The following is an 18,729-nucleotide window of genomic DNA, read 5'->3' as shown; positions in this document are numbered from 1 at the left end:
GTTGCTGTATGAAATGTGATGGTATACATAAAGCACTTGAAACCAATAATTGGTAGCTCTGTCTATGGGTCTCAATTTCCTCACCTATAAAACTGGTATAATAAAACTCAGCTCATATAGTATATGTGAGGGATTAGGAGACAATGAATGTACATAATCAACCCTTTATACACAACTATAGTAATCTTTGGGGGAAGGAGAATAGAATGATCAAATTGACCAGGGAATGAATTGAGGGCATTGCTATCTGTTGAGGGATTTGGGAGACACAATGGAGCTTTAAATGGTAGGAGAGGTACACCACAGGAGGGGCAGAGGGCCCCCAAAACATTTACCTTCTTCAGTGTTTGACCAGGGGTTAGCTCTCCTTAGAACTAGAAAACAGGAAGTAAAATTCATGTTATAGACCCCTAGAGTTATCAAAACGAATAGTCCAGGTGGACTATCAAAAGAGCATTTCTGGGTTTCCCTGGTGGCGCAGTGGTTGAGAATCTGCCTGCCAATGCAGGGGACACGGGTTTGAGCCCTGGTCTGGGAAGATCCCACATGCCGCGGAGCAACTAGGCCCGTGAGCCACAATTACTGAGCCTGCGCGTCTGGAGCCTGTGCTCCGCAACAAGAGAGGCCATGATAGTGAGAGGCCCGCGCACCGTGATGAAGAGTGGCCCCCACTTGCCGCAACTAGAGAAAGCCCTCGCACAGAAACGAAGACCCAACACAGCCATAAATAAATAAATAAATAAATAAATAAATAAATAAATAAATAGTTAAAAAAAAAAAAAAAGAGCATTTCTTTAGTAGATCTTTGGCTCTTCCTTAGTGGTTCTCCTCTCTGTCAGTCTCTCTGCTTCTCTCTGTCCCTCCGCCTGTCTCTCTTTCTCTGTCTCTCTCTCTCTCCGTCTTCCTCTCTCACATTAAATGCCTACTCCACTCTGTGCTCTTAGACAATCAGAGACTTTTAAGAGTTCTGAAGAGCTTCTTCAAAGGTATACCACTAAAAAAATAAATAAATAAATGAAGTCGATTAACTTAACTTTGATCTCAAACCAGATCCAAGCAGGCTTTTCTCCAAAGAGTGCTGGCATTTGTGATCCTACTGCACTGGTCAGGAAGTACACTGGCCTAGGCGTCCTAGTTTCAGCTAAGCTGTTGATTTGCAGTGACTCTGAGCAGTCCACTTTGATTACCACTGTCATCATTTCCTTGTTTACAAAACGAGAGATTGCATTAAATCCCTTCTCTGAGGTCAGAATTACCCCCTTGTCCCTCCTTGTGACCTTTTGATCACATTAGTCTTTTTAATCTCTCTCTATAACAATGTAAATCTCTCTGTTTGGCTACCATATTGTATAAACATCTCCCTGTGCATATTTCTGCCACACCTGGATGACCTAGCAGATGACATAAGTAATTTCCTCTTCATCTTTAGTATACAGTTAAACTACATTTCTTGGCCACCCTGCAGAGGTGGAGTCACATGAGTTCTGATCACTGTAATGTATAGCAAATTGATATAGCACCTCTAGGAGTGACCATAAAAACAATTCTCCACCCTCTCTGTCTCTTTCCTCATTTGTTGGTGGAGCTGAAAGATCCAGGGGCAGACTCGGAGGTCCTGGCAGGTGGTGGAGCCACGTGATAGAAGCAGTCAGCCCCAGCTCTCTACCCCCTATTCATCGCCCAGCTCTGCCACCTCTCACTGGATTACAATGTAAGAAAGAAAGAAATTTTTGTGTTGTTAAACCACTGAAATTAGGGGATAATCTGGTATATCATTTAACTCACTCTGACTGTACAACCCAGCTATAAAAACTATTTAGACACCAAGTATATCTCAGCTTCCTTTAAGAAATAAAGCAGGGGTGTGGAGTCAAGATGGTGGTGTGGGAAGACACAGAGTTAGCGTCTCCCCACAACTAGGGCACCTGCCGGCTGCTGGTGGGGGACTCTGACGCCCAAGGAGACAGGAGGAACCCCAAAGTGAACCAGTAGGACATAGAGGGACTGAGAGGGGAGGAGAAGTGGAGGCCAGACAGGATCGGGGCCCCTGAGGCTGGGGAGAGCAGGAGATGCAGGAGGGAGAAGCCATCCAGGAGGGGCGGGAGAGGAGCGGAGGGTGATTGTCCCGCCTACTCAGGCCGGGGAGCCTGCTGAGCAGGCCAATCCCCTGCCCTCCAAAACCCCCTCCAGGCCACGTAGGTCCTTGGGGCCATAGGAGGGAGACCAGGGAGATCAGGAGAGCCAGGTGGGAGGGGCCCTCCCTGACCAGAGGAGCAGGAGAGGAGAGGAGGGCTTGCCCCACCCACTGAAGCCCAGGAAGCCTACTGGGCTCCCAGGTGAGGTCGCCTGCCCTCTGAGACCAGGGGTGAGGGGCACGCCTGGGTCCCTCTCTTCCATGAGCCTAAGTGCCACCTCCACAGCAACCAGGGCCTTTTCCAGCCCTATGGGTCCTGAGCATTAGTCCCGCCCACCACCCAAACCTCACCCTTACGTAGGCCCCACCCTCCACAGCCAAAGCCTTTACCCCCACCCTTTTTTTTTCCTTTTCCTTCCTCCTCTTTTTACTATTGTGGTACTGATGTATCTTCCAGTTGTTGATTCATCTATATTTTTACTTTTATATTCTTCCTAACATATCTGTTAGTTTCCTAGTCTAATTTTATTTTTTACTTTGTTATTGCTTTTTTTTTTTTTTTACCACCCCAGTCAGCTTGCGGGATCTTGGTTCATGAGCCTGGGATTGGGCCAAAGCTCCTGCGGTGGGAGCTCTGAGTCCCAACCACTGGCCTAACAGAGAACCTCATTCACCAGGGAATATTCATTGGAGTGAGGTCTCACAGAGTTCCTCATCTCAACACCAAAACCCAGCTCTACCCAATAGCCTACAAACTCCAGAGTTGGAAGCCTCAGTCCAAACAACCAGTAAGACAGGAACACAATCCCACTCATTAGAGAAAAAAAAAAATGAGACTGCAAAAAAATATGTCACAGATGAAGGAGAAAAGTAAAACCTGCAAGACCAAATAAATGAAGAGGAGGAAGGAGGAGCTTCAAGATGGAGGAAGAGTAAGACGTGGAGATCACCTTCTTCCCCACAGATACAGTAGAAATACATCTACGTGTGGAACAACTCCTACAGAACACCTACTGAATGCTGGCAAAAGACCTCAGACCTCCCAAAAGGCAAGAAACTCCCCACGTACTTGGGTAGGGCAAAAGAAAAAAGAAATAACAGAGACAAAAGAATAGGTACAGGACCTGCACCAGTGGGAGGGAGCTGTGAAGGAGGAAAGGTTTCCACGCACTAGGAAGCCCCTTCACCGGCAGAGACTGTGGGTGGCGGAGGGGGGAAGCTTCGGAGCCACGGAGGAGAGCGCAGCCACGGGGGTGCGGAGGGCAAAGTGGAGAGATTCCCACAAGGAGGATCGGTGCCGAGCAGCACTCAGCAGCCCGAGAGGCTGGTCTGCTCACCCGCCAGGGCGGGCAGGGCTGGGAGCTGAGGCTCGGGCTTTGGTCGGATCGCAGGGAGAGGACTGGGGTTGGCCGCGTGAACACAGCCTGAAGGGGTTAGTGAGTCACAGCTAGCCGGGAGGGAGTCCGGGAAAAGGTCTGGAGCTGCCGAACAGGCAAGAGACTCTCTTGCCTCTTTGTTTCCTGGTGCTCGAGGAGAGGGGATTCAGAGCGCCGCCTAAACGAGCTCCAGAGACGGGCGTGAGCCGCGGTTATCACTGCGGACCCCAGAGACGGGCATGAAACGCTGAGGCTGCTGCTGGAGCCACCAAGAAGCCTGTGTGCAAGCACAGGTCACTCTCCACACCGCCCCTCCCAGGAGCCGGTGCAGCTCGCCGCTGCCAGGGTCCCATGATCCAGGGACAACTTCCCCGGGAGAACGCACGGCACGCCTCAGGCTGGTGCAACGTCACGCCGGCCTCTGCCGCTGCAGGCTCGCCCCACCTCCTCTGTACCCCTCCCTCCCCGCGGCCTGGGTGAGCCAGAGCCCCCGAAGCAGCTGCTGCTTTAACCCCATCCTGTCTGAGCAAAGAACAGATGCCCTCAGGCGACCTACATGCAGAGGCGGGTCCAAATACAAAGATGAACCCCGGGAGCTGTGCAAACAAAGAAGAGAAGGGGAAATCTCTCCCAGCAGCCTCAGAAGCAGTGGATTAAATCTCCACAATCAACTTGATGTACCTGCATCTGTGGAATACCTGACTAGACAACGAATCATCCCAAATTGAGGAGGTGGACTTTGGGAGCAACAATATATATATATTTTTCCCTTTTTCACTTTTTCTCAGTGTGTATGTGTATGCTTCTGTGTGTGATTTTGTCTGTATAGCTTTGCTTATACCATTTGTCCTAGGGTTCTGTCTGTCTGGTTTGTTTTTTTTTATTACTTAAAAATTTTTTTTCTTAATAATTTTTTATTTTGATAACTTTATTTTGATTTATTTTACTTTATTTTATTTTATCTTCTTCTTTCTTTCTTTATTTTTTTCCTCCCTTTTATTCTGAACTGTGTGGAGGACAGGCTCTTGGTGCTCCAGCAAGGCGTCAGGGCTGTGCCTCTGAGGTGGGAGAGCCAAGTTCAGGACACTGGTCCACAAGAGACCTCTCAGCTCCACGTATTATCAAACAGCAAAAATCTCCCAGAGATCTCCATTTCAACGCCAAGACCCAGCTCCACTCAACGACCAGCAAGCTACAGTGCTGGACACCCTATGCCAAACAACTAGCAAGACAGGAACACAGCCCCATCCATTAGCAGAGAGGCTGCCTAAAATCATAATAAGGCCACAGACACCCCAAAACACACTACTAGACGTGCACCTGCCCACCAGAAAGACAAGATCCAGCCTCATCCACCAGAACACAGGCACTAGCCCCCTCCACCAGGAAGCCTACACAACCCACCAAACCAACCTTAGCAACTGGGGAGAGACACCAAAAAGAATGGGAACTACAAACCTGCAGCCTGCAAACAGGAAACCCCAAACACAGTAAGTTAAGCATAATGAGAAGACAGAGAGACACACAGCAGATGAAGGAGCAAGGCAAAAACCCACCCGACCAAACAAATGAAGAGGAAATAAGCAGTCTACCTGAAAAATAATTCAGAAAAATGATAGTAAAGATGATCCAAAATCGTGGAAATAGAATGGAGAAAATACAAGAAACGTTTAACAAGGAACTAGAAGAACTAAAGAGCAAACAAACAGTGATGAACAACACAATAAATGAAATTAAAAATTCTCTAGAAGGAATCAATAGCAGAATAACTGAGGCAGAAGAACGGATAAGTGACCTGCAAGATAAAATAGTGGAAATAACTATTGCAGAGCAGAATAAAGAAAAAAGAATGAAAAGAATTGAGGACAGTCTCAGAGACCTCTGGGACAACATGAAATGCACCAACATTCGAATTATAGGGTTCCCAGAAGAAGAAGAGAAAAAGAAAGGGACTGAGAAAATATTTGAAGAGATTATAGTTGAAAACTTCCCTGATATGGGAAAGGAAATAGTTAATCAAGTCCAGGAAGCACAGAGTCCCATACAGGAAATATCCAAGGAGAAACACAACAAGACACATATTAATCAAGCTACCAAAAATTAAATACAAAGAACAAATATTAAAAGTTGCAAGGGAAAAACAACAAATAACACATAAGGGAATCCCCATAAGGTTAACAGCTGATTTTTCAGTAGAAACTCTGCAAGCCAGAAGGGAGTGGCAAGACATATTTAAAGTGATGAAGGAGAAAAACTTACAACCAAGATTGCTCTACCCAGCAAGGATGTCATTCAGATTTGACGGAGAAATTAAAAACTTTAGAGACAAGCAAAAGCTAAGAGAATTCAGCACCACAAAACCAGCTTTACAACAACTGCTAAAGGGACCTCTCTAGGCAGGAAACACAAGAGAAGGAAAAGACCTACAATAATAAACCCAAAACAATTAAGAAAATGGCAATAGGAACATACATATCGATAATTACCTTAAATGTAAATGGATTAAATGCTCCAACCAAAAGACATAGATGGGCTGAATGGATACAAAAACAAGACCCATATATATGCTGTCTATAAGAGACCCACTTCAGACCTAGGAACACATACAGACAGAAAGTGAGGGGATGGAAAAAGATATTCCATGCAAATGGAAATCAAAAGAAAGCTGGTGTAGCAATTCTCATATCAGACAAAATAGACTTTAAAACAAAGACTATTACAAGAGACAAAGAAGGAAACTACATAATGATCAAGGGATCAATCCAAGAAAAAGATATAACAATTGTAAATATTTATGCACCCAACATAGGAGCACCTCAATACATAAGGCAAATACTAACAGCCATAAAAGGGGAAATCTAAGCTAACACAATCATAGTAGGGGACTTTAACACCCCACTTTCACCAATGGAGAGATCATCCAAAGTGAAAATAAATATGGAAACACAAGCTTTAAATGATACATTAAAAAAGATGGACTTAATTGATATTTATAAGACATTCCATCCAAAACAACAGAATACACATTCTTCTCAAGTGCTCATGTAACATTCTCCAGGATAGATCATACCTTGGATCACAAATCAAGCCTTGGTAAATTTAGAGAAAATTGAAATCATATCAAGTATCTTTTCTGACCACAACGCGATGAGACTAGGTATCAGTTACAGGAAAAAATCTGTAAGAAATACAAACCCATGGAGGCTAAACAACACACTACATAATAACCAAGAGATCATTGAAGAAATCAAAGAGGAAATAAAAAAATACCTAGAAACATATGACAATGAAAACATGACAATCCAAAACCTATGAGATGCAGCAAACGCAGTTCTAAGAGGGAAGTTTATAGCAATACAAGCCTACCTTAAGAAACAAGAAACATATCAAATAAACAACCTAACCTTACACCTAAAGCAATTAGAGAACAAAGAACAAAAAAACCCCAAAGTTAGCAGAAAGAAAGAAATCATAAAGATCAGAAAAGAAATAAATGAAAAAGAAATGAAGGAAACGATAGCAAAGATCAATAAAACTAAAAGCTGGTTCTTTGAGAAGATAAACAAAATTGATAAACCATTAGCCAGACTTATCAAGAAAAAAAAGGACAAGACTCAAATCAATAGAATTAGAAATGAAAAAGGAGAAGTAACAACTGACACTGCAGAAATACAAAGGATCATGAGATATTACTGCAAGCAACTATATGCCAATAAAATGGACAACCTGGAAGAAATGGACAGATTCTTAGAAATGCACAACATTTAGAGACTGAACCAGGAAGAAATAGAAAATATGAACAGACCAATCACAAGCACTGAAATTAAGACTGTGATTAAAAATCTTCCAACAAACAAAAGCCCAGGACCAGAAGGCTTCACAGGCAAATTCTATCAAACATTTAGAGAAGAGCTAACACCTATCCTTCTCAAACTCTTCCAAAATATAGCAGAGGGAGGAACACTCCCAAACTCATTCTACAAGGCCACCATCACTCTGATACCAAAACCAGACAAAGATGTCACAAAGAAAGAAAACTACAGGCCAATATCACTGATGAACATAGATGCAAAAATCCTCAACAAAATACTAGCAAACAGAATCCAACAGCACATTAAAAGGATCATACAATATGATCAAGTGAGGTTTATCCCAGGAATGCAAGGCTTCTTCAATGTACGAAATCAATCAACGTGATACACCATATTAACAAATTGACGGAGAAAAAACATATGATCATCACAAAAGATGCAGAGAAAGCTTTCGACAATATTCAACACCCATTAATGTAAAAAACCTTCCAGAAAGTAGGCAGAGAGGGAATTTTCCTCAATATAATAAAGGCCATATATGAAAAATACACAGCCAACATCGTCCTCAGTGGTGAAAAACTGAAACCATTTCCACTAAGATCAGGAACAAGACAAGGTTGCCCACTCTCACCACTATTATTCAACATAGTTTTGGAAGTGTTAGCCACAGCAATCAGAGAAGAAAAAGAAATAAAAGGAATCCAAATCAGAAAAGAAGAAGTAAAACTGTCACTGTTTGCAGATGACATGATACTGTACATAGAAAATCCTAAAGATGCTACAAGAAAACTACTAGAGCTAATCAATGAATTTGGTAAAGTAGCAGGATACAAAATTAATGCACAGAAATCTCTTGCATTCCTATACACTAATGATGAAAAATCTGAAAGTGAAATTAAGAAAACACTCCCATTTACCATTGCAACAAAAAGAATAAAATATCTAGGAATAAACCTACCTAAGGAGACAAAAGACCTGTATGCAGATAATTATAAGACACTGATGAAAGAAATTAAAGATGATACAAATAGATGGAAAGACAAACCATGTTCTTGGATTGGAAGGATCAACATTGTGAAAATGACTCTACTACCCAAAGCAATCTACAGATTCAATGCAATCCCTATCAAACTACCACTGGCATTTTTCACAGAACTAGAGCAAAAAATTTCACAGTTTGTATGGAAACACCAAAGACCCCGAATAGCCAAAGCAATCTTGAGAAAGAAAAACGGAGCTGGAGGAATCAGGCTCCTTGACTTCAGACTGTACTATGAAGCTACAGTAATCAAGACAGTTTGGTACTGGCACAGAAACAGAAATATAGATCAATGGAACAGGATAGAAAGTCCAGAGATAAACCCACACACATATGGTCACCTTATCTTTGATAAAGGAGGCAAGAATATACAGTGGAGAAAAGACAGCCTCTTCAATAACTGGTGCTGGGAAAACTGGACAGCAACATGGAAAAGAATGAAATTAGAACACTCCGTAACACCATACACAAAAATAAATTCAAAATGGATTAAAGACCTAAATGTAAGGTCAGACACCATCAAACTCTTAGAGAAAAACATAGGTAGAACACTCTATGACATACATCACAGCAAGATCCTTTTTGACCCACCTCCTAGAGTAATGGAAATAAAAACAAAAATAAACAAATGGGACCTAATGAAACTTAAAAGGTTTTGCACAGCAAAGGAAACCATAAACAAGACGAAAAGACAACCCTCAGAATGGGAGAAAATATTTCCAAATGAAGCAACTGACAAAAGATTAATCTCCAAACTTTATAAGCAACTCATGCAGCTCAATATCAAAAAAGCAAACAACCCATTCCAAAACTGAGCAGAAGACCTAAATAGACATTTCTCCAAAGAAGATATACAGATTGCCAACAGACACATGAAAGAATGTTCAACATCTTTAATCATTAGAGAAATGTAAATCAAAACTACAATGAGATATCATCTCACACCAGTCAGAATGGCCATCATCAAAAAATCTATAAACAATAAATGCTGGACAGGGTGTGGAGAAAAGGGAAGCCTCTTTCACTGTTGGTGGGAATGTAAGTTGATACAGCCACTATGGAGAACAGTATGGACATTCCTTAAAAAACTAAAAATAGAACTACCATACGACCCAGCAATCCCACTACTGGGCATATACCCTGAGAAAACCATAATTCAAAAAGAGTCATATACCAAAATGTTCATTGCAGCTCTATTTACAATAGCCAGGACATGGAAGCAACCTAAGTGTCCATCAACAGATGAATGGATAAAGAAGATGTGGCACATATATACAGTGGAATATTACTCAGCCATAGAAAGGAACGAAACTGAGTTTTTTGTAGTGAAGTGGATGGACCTAGAGACTGTCACACAGAGTGAAGTAAGTCAGAAAGAGAAAAACAAATACCATATGCTAACACATATATATGGAATCTAAAAAAAAAAAAAAATTGTCATGAAGAACCTAGGGGCAAGATGGGAATAAAGATGCATACCTACTAGAGAATGGACTTGAGGATATAGGGAGGGAGAAGGGTAAGCTGGGACAAAGTTAGAGAGTGGCATGGACATATATACATTACCAAACGTAAAATAGATAACTAGTGGGAAGCAGCCGCATAGCACAGGGAGATTAACTCGGTGCTTTTTGACCACCTAGAGGGGTGGGATAGGGAGGGTGGGAGGGAGGGAGATGCAAGAGGCAAGAGATATGGGGACATATGTATATGTATAAGTGATTCACTCTGTTATAAACAGAAGCTAACACACCATTTTAAAGCAATTATACTCCAATAAAGATGTTTAAAAAAAAAAAAAAGGTGGAAATAGGCAATCTACCTGAAAAAGAATTCAGAGTAATAATAGTAAAGATGATCCAGAATCTTGGAAACAGAATGGAGGCACAGATTGAGAAAATACAAGAAATGTTTAACAAAGATCTGGAAGAACTAAAGAACAAACAAACAGAGATGAACAACACAATAATTGAAGTGAAAAATACACTAGAAGGAATCAATAAGAGAATAACTGAGGCAGAAAAACGAATAAGTGAGCTGGAAGACAAAATGTTGGAAATAACTACCAAGGAGCAGAATAAAGAGAAAAGAATGAAAAGAATTGAAGTCAATCTCAGAGACATATGGGACAACACTAAACATGCCAATATTCGAATTTTAAGGGTCCCAGAAAAAGAAGAGAAAAAGAAAGGGTCTGAGAAAATATTTGAAGAGTTTATAGTTGAAAACTTCCCTAACATGGGAAAGGAAATATTCACCCAAGTCCAGGAACCAAAGTGAGTCCCATACAGGATAAACCCTAGGAAAAACACACCAAGACACATATTAATCAAACTAACAAAAATTAAGTTCAAAGAAAAAATATTAAAAGCAGCAAGGGAAAAACAAAAAAGAACATACAAAGAATCCCCATAAGGTTATCAGCTGATTTTTCAGTGGAAATGCTGCAGGCCAGAAGGGAGTGGCAGGATATACTTGAAGTGATGAAAGAGAAAAACCTACAACCAAGATTACCCATCAAGGATGTCATGCAGATTCGATAGAGAAGTCAAAAGCTTTTCAGACAAGCAAAAACTAAGAGAATTCAGCACCACCAAACCGGCTTTATAACAAATGCTAAAGAAACTTCTCCAAGTGGGAAACACAAGAGAAGAAAAAGACCCACAAAAACAAACCCAAAACAATTAAGAAAATGTTAATAGGAACATACATATCGATAATAACCTTGAAAGTAAATGGATTAAATGCCCCAACCTAAAGACACAGACTGGCTGAATGGATACAAAAACAAGACCCATATATATGCTGTCTACAAGAGACCCACTTCAGACTTAGAGACACATACAGACTGAAAGTGAAGGGATGGAAAAGAGTATTCCATGCAAATGGAAATCAAAAGAAAGCTGAGGTAGCAATACTTGTATCAGATAAAATAGACTTTAAAATAAAGACTGTTACAAGAGATAAGGAGGGACACTACATAATGTCAAAGGATCAATCCAGGAAGAAGATATAACACTTATAAATGTTTATGCTCCCAACATAGGAGGACCTCAATACATAAGGCAAATGCTAACAACCATGAAAGGAGAAATTGACAGTAACACAATAATAGTAGGGGACTTTAACACCCCACTTACACCAATGGACAGATCATCCAAACAGAAAATAAATAAGGAAACACAAGCTTTAAATGACACAATAGACCAGATAGATCTAACTGATATTAATAGAGCATTCCACCCAAAAGTGGCAGAATACACTTTCTTCTCAAGTGCACTTGGAACATTCTCCAGGATAGAGCACATCTTGGGCCACAAATCAAGTCTCAGAGAATTTAAGAAAATTGAGGTTTCTTGCCCTCCCGTCCCCCTCCCGCTGGCATGCCGGCCCGGCTCCCCTCCCCAGCCCTGATGGGTGGGCAGGCTGCCCTGAGGAGGCGGGGAGGGGAGGGCTGGGCTGGCTGAGCACGGACGACACAATGCAGAACTTCTGGGCAGCCCCCAACTGCACTCGGAAGAGCATGCAGTTGGACCTGGCCGTTTTCAGGTTCCTGCAGGATCCAGCCAGATGCCAGAAGTGGGTGGAGAATAGTAGGAGAGCAGACTTAGAAGATAAAACACCTGATCAACTAAATAAACATTATCGATTGTGTGCCAAACACTTTGAGACTTCTATGATTTGTAGAACTAGTCCTTATAGGACAGTTCTTCGAGATAATGCAATAACAACAATATTTGATCTTACCAAACATTTGAATAATCCACACAGTAGACACAGAAAACGAATAAAATAATTGAGTGAAGATGAAATCAGGACACTGAAACAGAAAAAAATTAATGAAACTTCTGAACAGGAACCAAAACATAAGGAAATAAACAACAGCAATGCTCAGAACCCCAGTGCAGAAGAAGGGGGTGAAGAGCAGGATGAAGACATCTTGCCTTTAACACTTGAAGAGAAGGAAGACAAAGAATACTTAAAATCTTTATTTGAAATTTTGATTCTTATGGGAAAACAGAACATACCTCTGGATGGACATGAAGCTAATGAATTCCCAGAAGGTCTCTTTACTCCTGATAACTTTCAATCACTGCTGGAAGTGCCAGATCAATCCTGGTGAAGAGGCTCTGAGAAGGCGCTTTGAGACAACAGCAGTTAACACATTGTTCTGTTCGAAAACACAGCAGAAACAGATGCTAGAGAGCTGCATTCGGGAAGAACCCTCAGGGAAGTGAGAGACTCTCACTTCTTTTCCATAGTCACTGACAATGTGGTGGACATAGCAGGGGAAGAGCACCTGCCTGTGTTGGTGAGGTTTATTGATGAAACTCACAACCTGAGAGAGGAATCTGTGGGCTTCCTGCCTCATGAAGCTGATGCAGAAATTTTGGCTGTGAAATTTCACACTACGATAACTGAGAAGTGGGGAGTAAACATGGAGTACTGTCGTGGCCAGGCTTACATTGGTCCAGTGGATTTTCTTCCAAAATGAAAGTTGTTGCTTCTAGACTTTTAGAAATATATCCTCAAGCTATCTACACACTCTGTTCTTCCTGTGCCTTAAATACGTGGTTGGCAAAATCAGTGCCTGTAATGGGAGTATCTGTCGCATTAGGAACAATTGAAGAAGTTTGTTCTTTTTTCCATCGATCACCACAACTGCTTTTAGAGCTTGACAATGTAATTTCTGTCCTCTTTCAGAACAATGAAGAAAGGGGCAAAGAACTGAAGGAAATTTGCCATTCTCAGTGGACAGGCAGGCATGATGCTTTTGAAATCTTAATGGACCTCCTACAAGCACTTGTTTTATGTTTAGATAGTATAAATAGTGACACAAATGTTAGATGGAATAACTGTATAGCTGGCCGAGCATGTGTACTCTGTAGTGCAGTAACAGATTTTGATTTCATCGTTACCATTGTTGTTCTTAAAAATGTTCTATATTTTACAAGACCCTTAGGGAAAAATCTTGAGGGGCTAACTTCTGATGTCTTCTTTGCAGCCAGCAGTTTGGCTGCAGTGCTGCATTCACTAAATGAAGTGATGGAAAATATCGAAGTTTATCATGAATTTTGGTTTGAGGAAGCCACAAATTTGGCAACCAAACTTGATATTCAGATGAAACTCCCAGGGAAATTTCGCAGAGCTCAGCACAGTAACCTGGAATCTCAGCTAACCCCTGAGAGTTACTATAAAGAAACTCTAAGTGTTCCAACAGTGGAACACATTATTCAGGAACTGAAAGGTATATTCTCAGAATAGCACCTCAAATCTCTTAAATGCTTATCTCTGGTAACATCTGTCATGGGACAGCTCAAATTCAATACATCAGAGGAGCATCATGCTGACATGTACAGAAGTGACTTACCTAATCCTGACACACTCTCTGCTGAGCTGCATTGTTGGAGAATCAAGTGGAAACACAGAGGGAAAGATATAGAATTTCCATCCACTATTTATGAAGCCCTTCATCTGCCAGACATCAAGTTTTTTCCTAATGTTTATGCATTGCTGAAGGTCCTATGTATTATTCCTGTGATGAAGGTTGAGAATGAAAGCTATGAAAATGGGTGAAAGCGTCTCAAAGCATACCTGAGGAACTTTCACAGACCAAAGTTCAAGTAACTTGGCTTTGCTTTGCTTAGCATAAATTTTGAAATAAAACACGATTTGGATTTAATGGTGGATACATATATCAAACTCTATACAAGTAAGTCAGAGCTTCCTACAGATAATTCAGAAACCATTGAAAATACCTGAGACTTTTAAAGTAGGCTTTCTCTTATATTTGATATTTGAAAAAATCTGGAAGAAATTTGAAAATATCTTACAGAAAAGTTGTAAGGTGTACATAAGCCACTTAATCACTGAATATCTTGACCTGTAGGCCTCCCATTGAGTACATTAGTCATTGATAATCTGCCTGTTTAAATGGCCCTTTCGAAGTCCCATGCTTTGGAGACCTAACTGTTCTTCCAGAAGATAGCATTGAAAGTACCATATTACACTCTGTGTAATCTATGCGAATGGCACTTTGAAATTGTATTAGTTAAGTCATTTTAGACATAACATTTATCACTATGGATCCAATTGTCAGGTACTGAGTTATCAGTTCTTTGAAGAAATAAATTTTGAGGAAGTATGGGAGGAAGGAACACATTTTATAAAACATTACAGTGAAGCTCATGACTGACCTTTGAATAGTAGGAGTTTTAAGTATGCTGTTAAAAATCTGTAAGGGACTGATAAGAAAATTATCAGACTGTAAGAGAAAAGTGAGAGCTTGTCAAATAAGTATTTCAGTGTAGATTTTGTCTTTATCAAATAAAGTTAAAAGAACAAGTTATAGTTAAAGTTTGAATGGAAGAGCTTGCCATTGTTGTTCTACATCTGGTTGTTGCTGTTTATGTTCCTTTATTGAGCCTACATCTTCATAAGCTTTTTGGCAGGTATATGTTGAACACTTCTGTTTCATGGTCAAGACAGGATCAGAGACCATGGATACTGACAACTGATTTGTCTGTTTTCTTCTGTCTTTTTCCATGACTGTATCTACTGCCTCATCTTGATTTACAAGCAAAACTTACAAAACCTACAAAAATAAGTGTTTTGTGGTTTATCTAGGAATAATACAGAAAATATTGCTGTCATTTTTGGTGAAGAAAATCAATTTTGAATAATTTATTTCAACCTAAATAAAATGTGAATTTTGTTTTAAAAAAAAGGAAAGAAAATTGAAATCGTACCAAGCATCCTTTCTGATCAAAATGTTATGAGATTGGAAATCAATTACAGGAAATAAAAACTTTAAAAAGCACAAATACATAGAGACTAAACAGTGCACTACTAAATAACCAAGAGATGACTGAAGAAATCGAAGAAGAAATAAAAAAAATACATAGAAAAAAATGACAATGAAAACACGACAACCCAAAAACTATGGGATGCAGCTAAAGCAGTTCTAAGAGGGAAGTTTATAACAATACAATCTCACCTCAAGAAACAAGAAAAATCTCAAATAAACAATCTAATCCTACACTTAAAACAACTAAAGAGAGAAGAACAAAGAAAACCCAAAGTCAGTAGAAGGAAAGAAATCATAAAGATCAGAGCAGAAATAAATGAAATAGAAACGAGGAAAATAACAGCAAAGATCAACAAAACTAAAAGCTGATTCTATGAAAAGATAAACAAAATTGATAAACCCTTAGCCAGACTCATCAAGAGAAAAAGGGAGAGGATGCAAATCAACAAAATTAGAAATGAAAAAGGAGAAATCACAACTGACACTGCAGAAATACAAAGAATCATAAGAGGCTACTACAAACAGCTATATGCCAATAAAATGGACAACCACAAAGAAATGGATAAATTCTTGGAAAGGTACAATTTTCCAAGACTGAACCAGGAAGAATTAGAAAATATAAACACACCTATCACAAGTAATGAAATTGAAACTGTAATTTAAAACCTTCCAACAAAAAAAGTCCAGGACCAGATGGCTTCACAGGCAAATTCTATCAAATATTTAGAGAAGAGCTAACACGGATCCTTCTCAAACTCTTCCAAAAAATTACAGAGGGAGAAACACTCTCAAATTCATTCTATGAAGCCACCATCACTCTGATACCAAAACCAGAAAAAGATATCACAAAAAAAGAAAATTATAAACCAATATCACTGATGAACATAGATACAAAAATCCTGAACAAAATACTAGCAAACAGAATCCAACAGCACTTAAAAAGGATCATACACCATGATCAAGTGGGCTTTATCTCAGGGATGCAAGGATTCTTTAATATATGCAAATCAATCAATGTGATATACCACATTAACAAATTAAGGAATAAAAACCGTATGATCATCTCAACAGATGCAGAAAACTTTTGCCATAATTCAACACCCATTTATGATTAAAAACTCTGCAGAAAATGGGCATAGAGGAAGCCTACTTCAACATAATAAAGGCCATATATGACAAACCCACAGCAAGCATCATACTCAATGGTGAAAAACTGAAAACATTTCCACTAAGGTCAGGAACAAGACAAGGATGTCCACTCTCACCACTATTATTCAACATAGTTTTGGAAGTCCTAGCTACAGTAATCAGAGAAGAAAAAGAAATAAAAGGAATACAAATTGGAAAAGAAGTAAAGCTGTCACTGTTTGCCGATGACATGATACTATACATAGAAAGTCCTAAAGATGTCACCAGAAAACTACTAGATCTAATCAATGCATTTGGTAAAGTTGCAGGATACAAAATTAATGCACAGAAATCTCTGGCATTCCTATACACAAACAATGAAAACTCAGAAAGAGAAATTCAGGAAACACTCCCATTTACCAATGCAACAAAAAGAATAAAATACCTAGGAATAAACCTGCTTAAGGAGACGAAAGACTTGTACTCAGAAAACTATTAAACAGTGATGAAAGAAATCAAAGATGACATAAACAGATGGAGAAATATACCATGTTCTTGGATTGTAAGAATCAATATTGTGAAAATGACTCTACTACCCAAAGCAATCTACAGATTCAATGCAATCCCTATCAAACTACCAATGGCATTCTTCACAGAATTAGAACAAAAAATTTTACAGTTTGTTGGGAAACACAAAAGACCCCAAATAGCCAAAGCAATCTTGAGAAAGAAAAACGGAGTTGGAGGATTCAGGCTCCCTGACCTCAAACTATGCCACAAAGCTACAGTAATCAAGACAGTATGGTACTGGCACAAAAACAGAAATATAGAGCAATGGTACATGATAGAATGCACAGAGATAAACCCACACACATATGGTCACCTAATTTATGACAAAGGAGGCAAGAACATACAATGGAGAAAAGAGAGCCTCTTCAATAAGTGGTACTGGGAAAACTAGACAGCTACATGTAAAAGAATGAAATTACAACACTCCCTAACACCATACACAAAAATAAACTACAAATGGATTAAAGACTTAAATGTAAGACCAGACACTATAAAACTCTTAGAGGAAAACCTAGGAAAAACACTCTTTGACATAAACCACAGCAAGATCTTTTTTGACCCACCTCCTAGAGAAATGGAAATAAAAACAAAAATAAACAAATGGGACCTAACGAAACTTAAAAGCTTTTGCACAGCAAAGGAAACCATAAACAAGACAAAAAGACAACCCTCAGAATGGGACAAAATATTTGCAAATAAAACAACAGACAAAGGATTAATCTCCAAAATATACAAACAGCCCATGGAGCTCAATATCAAAAAAAAAAACCAATCCATTTAAAAAAGGGGTGGAAGACCTAAGTAGACATTTCACCAGGGAATACATACAGATGGCCAAGAGGCACATGAAAAGATGCTCAACATCACTAATCATTAGAGAAATGCAAATCAAAATGACAATGAGGTATCACCTAAAGCCAGTCAGAATGGCCATTATCAAAAAATCTAGAAAAACTAAATGCTGGAAAGGGTGTGGTGAAAAGGGAAAGCTCTTGCACTGTTGGTGGGAATGTAAATTGATACAACCACTATGGAAAACAGTATGGAGATTACTTATAAAACTAAAAATAGAACTACCATATGACCCAGCAATCCCACTACTGGGTATATACCCTGAAAAAATCATAATTCAAAAAGAGACATGCACCACAATATTCATTGCAGCACTATTTACAATAACCAGGACATGGAACCAACCTAAATGTCCATCAACAGATGAATGGATAAAGAAGATGTGGCACATATATACAATGGAGTATTACTCAGCCATAAAAAGAAACGAAACTGAGTTATTTGTAGTGAAGTGGATGGACCTAGAATCTGTCATACAGTGTGAAGTCATACAGTGTGAAGTAAGTCATAAAGAGAAAAACAAATACCGTATGCTAAGGCATATATATGGAATCTAAAAAAAAAAAAAATTGGTACTGATGAACCTAGTTGCAGAGCAGGAATAAAGAGGTAGATGTAGAAAATGGACTTGGGGACATGGGGTGGGAGGGCAAAGCTGGGGCGAAGTGAGAGTAGCATCGACATACATACACTACCGAATGTAAAACAGTTGGCTGGTGGGAAGCAGCAGCATAGCACAGGGAGATCTGCTCTGGGCTTTGCGATGACTTAAAAGGTGGGATAGAGAGGATGGGAAGGTGGCTCAAGAGGGAGGGGATATGGTGACATGTGTATGCATATGGCTGATTCGCTTTGTTGTGCAACAGAAAATAACACAGTATTGTGAAGTAATTATACTACAATAAAGATCTATTAAAAAAGTAAAAATAAATTTAAAATGTCTCTTTTAAAAAAAGAAAGAAAGAAAGAAAGCAGGGACTTACCCGGTGGCTCAGTGGTTAAGACTCCAT

At 39.7% G+C, this 18,729-nt stretch overlaps 1 protein-coding gene across 1 annotated transcript in view; it reads left to right on the top strand.

The window, feature by feature from the left end:
• The window catches only part of SFT2D2 (SFT2 domain containing 2), an 842,470-nt gene that overhangs the window by 672,462 nt on the left and 151,279 nt on the right, over positions 1–18,729 (top strand). The window lies entirely within an intron of this gene.

This window comes from Balaenoptera physalus (assembly GCF_965194825.1).
Source record: "Balaenoptera physalus genome assembly, chromosome: 1".
Taxonomy (NCBI): domain Eukaryota; kingdom Metazoa; phylum Chordata; class Mammalia; order Artiodactyla; family Balaenopteridae; genus Balaenoptera; species Balaenoptera physalus.
Note: the sequence above shows the minus strand (reverse complement) of the source record. Positions and strands in the feature narration are given on the sequence as shown.